The following is a 7321-nucleotide window of genomic DNA, read 5'->3' as shown; positions in this document are numbered from 1 at the left end:
GGTTTTTGGTACCTAAGGCATTATTTCTCATTTTACATGGGACTTTGCAAATGATCTTATTGAGCTAGACTCTCTGGGCTTTTTAGTGTTTTTGTTTAGAGAGTTATAATAAAACTTAAATGTTTGTGTAAACACTAGTGGACAGTCAGGTGTTGAAGTAGTTCACGAAAATCAGATGTGCTTTCACCCCAGTACATTACTGTCTAACACTGTGCGAAAATGCTGCACTGTGGCTGTGAGACGCCAGAAGAGCAGGAGAGACCCTGCACTTTGTATGCAACTCTCCAGCTGGTAACTAAGCCTCACACAGCTGCTCACTCACTCCACACATGGTGGGATGGGGGAAGAGATTCAGAAAGGTAAAAGTGAAAACACTTGTGTGTTGAGATAAAGGTAGTTTAATAAACAAAGCAAAAGCCACTCATGCGAGCAAAGCAAAACAAGGAATTAATTCATTACTTCCCATCGACAGGCAGGTGTTCAGCCGTCTCCAGGAAAGCATCATGCATAAAAGTTACTTGAGATGACAAACACCATCACTCCAAATATCCCACTCTAACATTCAATTTAAACTTCCTCTGGCGAACTTGAGGTCATTTCCTCTTGTCTTTTCACTTGCTACATGGGAGAAGAGACCAACACTCTCCATGCTACAACCTCCTTTCCAGTAGTTGCAGACAGCAATAAGGTCTTCCCTCAGCCTCCTTTTCTCCAGGCTAAACAGCCCCAGTTTCCTTAGCTGTTCCTCATAAAACTTGTGCTCCACACCCCTCACCAGCTTTGTTGCTGTTCTCCAATGGTGGTGACTCAACCACTTCCCTGGACAGCCACTTCCAGTGCTACACAACTTGTTCCATGAAGAAATTTTTCCTACCATTGAATCTGAACCTTCCCTGGCACAACTTGAGGCCATTTCCTCATGTCCTATCTCTTGCTACTTGGGAAGGGACCAACACCCTCCATGCTACAATGTCCTTTCAGGTAGTTGTAGACAGCGACAAAGTCTTCCCTCAGCCTCCTCTGGGCTAAACAGCCCCAGTTCCCTCAGCTGCTGCTTATATGACTTGTTTTCCAGACCCCTCACCATCTTTGTTGCCCCTCCTCTGAACTCTCTCCAGCACCTCAATATTGTTCTAGTAGTGAGGGGCCCAAAACTGAACATAGTATTCAAGGTGGGACCTCACCAGCATCAAGTACAGGGTGATGATGGCCTAGTCCTGCTGGCCACACTATTCCTGATACAAGCTGAGATGCTGTTAGCCTTTTTGGCCACCTGGCCACACTGCTGGCTCTTGTTCAGCCAGCTGTCAGTCAAGACCCCCAGATCCCTCTCTGCCAGGCAGCTTTCCAGCCATTCTTTCCCGAGCCTGTAGCGCTGCCTGGGGTTGCTGTGACCCAAGTGCGGAACCCAGCACTTGGCCTTGTTGAACATCATACTGTCCAGCGGATAAACACTCCCACACAACTTGGTGTCATCTGCAAACAGGTGCACTCAATCTCCTCATCCAGATCATTGATAAAGAAATTAAACAGAACTGGCCCCAATACTGAACCCTGGGAAACATCACTCCTGACTCGCTGCCAACTGGATTTGACTCCATTCACCACAGCTCTTTGGAACATTCTGTGATTCTGTGACCTAGTCATCCAGCCATTTTTTTACCCACCAAAGAGTGTGCTTGTCCAAGCTATGAGCTGCCACTTTCTCCAGAAGCATGCTGTGGAAAACAGTGTGAAAGGCTTTAGTAAAGTCTCGGTACACAACATCCACAGCCTTTCACTCATTCCCTAAGTAGGTTACCTTGTCACAGAAGGAGATCTGGTTGGTCAAACAGGACCAGCGTTTCATAAACCCAAGCTGATTTGGCCTGATCATTTGGTTGTCCTATATGTGCTGTGTGATGGCACTCAGGATGATCTATTCCATGACTTTCCTGGCACCAATGTCAGACTGACAGACCTGTAATTCCCCAGATCCTCCTTCTGGCCCTTCTTGTAGATGGGTATCATATTTGCCAACTTACAGTCATCTGGGACCTCTCTGGTTAGGCCAGGACCGCTGATAAATAATTGAAAGAGCCTTGGTAAGCACCTCTGCCAGCTCCCTCAGTACCCTTGGGTACCTTTGGCATTGTTACCTACGCATCTCACATGCCCACTCTATCTTGTATGACTTTGTTTTTCTCTTCCTTTTCACTTATTATTTGGCTTCAGCCACAGATTCTTTCTGCAACATGTTCTGTTTGCTACAGACAACCCTGTAACTAACAGTAAGAAGATCGTTACTTTTTTCCGAATTATCTTTTCCCATCTACCTCTATTTATGACATAATTCTGATTTCACTTTTTATTTTTTCTACTTTGTTTTTTCACCGGGTGTTAACGCATCTGTTGCATCAACAACACTGCTCTAGAACAGCCCAGCAAAGTTAGCACTGAAATCCACCTGCATTCACTAGGAACTCAGCTTTTCTGAAGAACAGGTGTTCTCTGTATCCTCTGCCCTTTGCTTATCCATGATATTCTACTGTTTTATCAGTTCTTTGCATACTTGCTCAACACTGCCAATTGCAGAGCAATTGCCTGAGTAACAGATGGTTGTATTCCAGAGGCCAAAGTACAGCTGCTGGAGTTGCTACCCAAAAGGCACATTATACATCTCTGACTAGACTGTGGTAGATAACAAGCCACAGAGCAGATTTTGGGAAGCAGAGTCCAGAAATATTAGCAGGTAAGTAGGTACCATTTACCCATCATCTGAGGTGTAAGGTGTTGTCAAATTCTTGATGTGGGTGCTTTAAGCCAAAGAAAGGAGTATATACTCAAAACTGTGCTTCCCAAAAACACACCAGCTGCTTGCACATATGAGCAGCAGTAACATAGGTAAAAGCAACACATATATACAATATCATTCTGTTTTGTTTGGTGCCATTCTAGCAAAACAATTCAAATAGCAGCGTTATCACATAAAAAATAATTTACCAAATTGTACAGACAAACCAGTTGGGTAATACTGCTGACCCAATACTGCTTTCTCAGGGCCACACCAGCAGACATTATTATGATTCCAGGATGGATTGACAGTGGTGAGTGCTTCTATTTGAGGCTTACTGCTTATTTTCTGCTACAGCATCATCACTTATGAAAGATTTTTTATTTATAATTTCTAGTAAAAAGGCAGAGTAATTATGCAAAATACAAAATCAGTGGTTTGAGAAATCTGCTTCAAAGTTACTAACGCTAGCTGAAGCACAGTTATAGTTGCCTATGATATTATTGTATTAATATAATAAAAGTATAAATACAGCTGAATATACCAGTGGGGAAGTTGCTGGGATGTGTGTGTGCAAACTATTAATGTATCACATATAAGCGTGAGAAGAAAAAAGGGTGAGGTACGGGAATGGCTGCAAGAAACGGAGGCAATGTTGGAAACATTACTGAAAAAATCCTATACTTGTTCCTGCTCTCTCTGCCAGACCTCCCAGCAGAAGCCTTACTGGGCTTGGTGAACAGGGTAATCACAAATCTTTCATGTAACTCATGCTGCAGTTAGAAGGTTCACCATGTCTATCAAATATGGTATCTTCTTCCACCACAGTATCTGAAATACCTGTTCAAATTCCTACAGCAAAACGAGCTACCATGAGGCTATCTTTGGCTGGTAGTAAACCTGAAAAAAACTACGATAACTAGAAGCTTGGAGGAAAGTTTTATATGCTAGTAAGTCAACACAACGTGCAAACAGATATAATAGGTTAACACTGCTTATCTGACACACAACATTTAATACCATCAGCCTCTGCTGTCCCACTTGGGCATCTGCACAGCTGTTCACTTACGCTCTTTAAGTGTACCAGGATGGTGTGTTACTTCTCCAAGTTGTCCATCAGCTGTTCGTTTCAAAATGAAAATCTGCTAATTTTGGTTCTAAGTACCAGAAACCTGGTGGTACGTGAGTTCTTTCAGAAAGGAAAACGGCACTGTGAGAACAGCCAGTGTAAATGGCACAGTGTAATCCACTGCAAAAGCGAGCACACAAGACTGTGTTAGGCAGAACAAACATTTTTGAACTGATGACTTACGTTCTATTTGCACGTTTGAAAAAGCACAGAACTTTGTGAAAGCAGTAATTGACAAGGGAATATCCATATGCTGTAAATAAAGCAATCTAAACTTACCAAGCTTAGTAAAGGCTAGAACTGGACAAAAACTATAGCAATGCCACTGCCCCTGAAAAGCCAAGGCCATATTTAACATACATATTACATACACTAAATAAGGAATAAATAATTACATTTCTCTTAAGCATTCTGTCATTCCTAAACCAGCTGATAAGCACTGTGGGGATGAAAAACATTAATCTGATGCAAGAAGATGCCACAGTTGAAGGTCACATGGTTGCATGTTGCAGCTGAAGGTCACCATGGCACGAGCTGTAGGAGAAGGAGTGTTAAAGCAAATGCACAAGATGGAGAAGATACAGTTGTGGCCAGTAGTTGAAAGTAAGACAGGAGAAAAGGACAGACAGGGATGGGGAGCAAGATGAAAGTCACTTAGTTTGTTCAGCTCAGAGAAGGCTCAAGAGGGACCTCATAGCAGTTTACAACTTCCTCATGAGGGGCAGCAGATGGGTGAGGTGCTGATCTCCTCTCTCTGGTGACCAGCAACAGGACAGGAAGAAATGGAATGAAGCTAAATCAGAGGAAGTTCAGACTGGACATCAGGAAAACGTTCTTCACTGAGAGAGTGACGAGAACAAGCTCCCCAGCAAAATGGTCATGGCACCAAGACTGTCAAGAGTTCAAGGAGCACCTGGACGATGCTCTAAGTCATATGGTTTAGTTTCAGGTAGTCCTCTGAGAAGCAGGCAGTTGGACTCCATGATACTTGTGGGTCCCTTCCAGCTTGAGATATTCTATGATCTTTGCCAGGAAGGCCCACTCTACTCTCAGGAGCTTGCTGGTAACAGGCCTGTCACAAGAACTTCCACGTTTCCTTATCACTGAAGCTCAGCCACCCAGTACCTTTAGCTTCACAAGTACTACTGGCAGCATTGTCCATTTTCAACAGTATAACTAATAATTAAAATCTGCTGTATGAAAAAGGGCAAACTAGTTGTTATCCAGGATTATAAATCCACATGTATATGAATCTTTGCATAAGGATTCTCAAAGCACCAATGGATCTTCAAATATGTTTGAGTACCAAGAACAGCTGCTATTAACAAAGCTACTAAATGCCCTGTGTAAAAGGAAACCTTTTAAATAATTACCTCTGTTAACTTAGTTTACATCACCTAATTAAAAACAAAACCAAACATAACTCTTTATTTTTCTTTCTACCATCAGCCACTTATGTGACCCTGGCTAATCAAACTCCTTTTCATTCAGTTTCATCCTTAACTCAGGATGCATTTTTACCACTGTTGGGGCACTGCAAAGTGTAACACATCTTCAGCTGACACACGGCAAATATTACGTCAAAGGTACACCTCCACCCCTGCTTATTTTCTTTCGACTAACATCTTTAGAATGCTGAACTTTTATGCAAGACTTCGAGTTCTATGAATTATAGCTATTTTACACGTTCAAAAATATGACAACATTTAATATGATTTTGTTATGATCTTTCAAACTAGATTAAAACAAGCCAGTCATGCACTACAATTAAGGGAGTAAAACTTCCTCCTATAAAACAAGCATCTATTGTCAATAGCTAAGGTTGTATGAACATGCACAGAAATATTCAGAGTAACAAAAGGAAACAACGCGCCTTTTTCTAAGAGAAAGAACAGGACAAAATAGTGTAAGTGTACATCATACATTTATTATGGAACAACTCTTTCAACTCCAAAACTAGGCACAGGGATTAAAAATAAAAATTCATTGCACTACCTAGTATAGCATTACTAGTAACTCTCATAAAAAAAGTACAAATTTTGTTAAAAATTTATCAAGCCTTCAAATGATTTGGTTACAGGTATTTAGAATACAAAACCCCCTACATGTTAAATGATACAATGGAGTAAATTTAAAAGAAAACACTCGACAAAATATGATTCCAACAAAACCCATAAGCTTTCATAATCATTAGCAAATCTGAAACACAAGTAGCAAAATGAGGTAACAATGTACCAAAGAAAAAACCCACAGCCTTTACCAAGGCTCAAAGATATCTCAGTCAAAAATGTGTTTTCTACAATCCAAATTAATACAATCTCATCCCAAGTATTATACAATGTGTTAACAGCTTTGAAATCACATTCAAGAGCCTGCACAAAATACCATACAACAAAAGGCTTTAACTTTTTTTTTTTTTTTTTAAAGAAAGCCATAAAGTGATACACTGGAATTATCTGTAGGCCTTGCTATCCACTAAAATGTCAAATTAAATTTACAATTTAATTAAAAAAACCCACAGCATTCCCTTCTTTTTTTTTTTTTTTTTTGATAAGGAGGAGCCTGGTGATGGCAGAAAGGCTGAATTCAGGTGCTGCCAGGCAGCATGGCAGGCTGTGGAATTACACACAAATGTGTGTAACACATGGCAGTTAAGAGCTGAACATGAATCCCCCTTCCTTAACAGCTACAACAGAGAGGACTTTGTTTTAGCTTGTCTGAGTTGATTCAGAATGTATGCATATGCTGTTTATACACACCAACCACACGAAACAGGTCCACATGTATCTGCAAGAGTCCCATGCAAACGGAAGAACGTTTACAGAAGAGATGAGCCATAAGAGTGCGAAAATTAATTTCAGGATTTTACTAACTTAGACTCTCCATCTCCTAGAACTCCTACTGCCTCACAGAGTTTCACCAGGGAAAAAGGGACAATACACATCAAGACTTCTCCAATTTCAAAAAGAGCACTACTTTCCCTTGGCTTCAGAAGAGTGTGTCTTGTTTGTTTGTGTCTCGCCTAGAAAAAGTATCCTTGTTCCACGCTTGAAACCAAATACTGAGCACAGTAATGTTAGTTAACTTTAATTCTGTACACACAGAATTTTTTCTTTTGAAGTTCTATAAAAGAGCCTAAGTTTTCTAAGACATATGTGACATATGCTTTTTAAACAACGTTATTTTATTTGTTAAAAAAATAAATTTTATTACATATGATTTAACCTGCTAGGTTTAACTCCACTGGAAAAGAGGAGAAATTCAAATATTTTCATGTTGATGTAACAGTGTTTTCATTTATTTAGTATTCTTAAGTATGGATAGATATAGAAAGACTCACTGTTTTTGAGAACTACTTGCATAACCAAACAGAGGGAAGAGCATCCGAAATAGGGTAAAATTGTGCTTTTACTTTATCT

The sequence above is a fragment of the Streptopelia decaocto genome (genome assembly GCF_964273445.1).
Source record: "Streptopelia decaocto genome assembly, chromosome: Z".
NCBI lineage: Eukaryota > Metazoa > Chordata > Aves > Columbiformes > Columbidae > Streptopelia > Streptopelia decaocto.
This window is presented reverse-complemented; position numbering follows the sequence as displayed.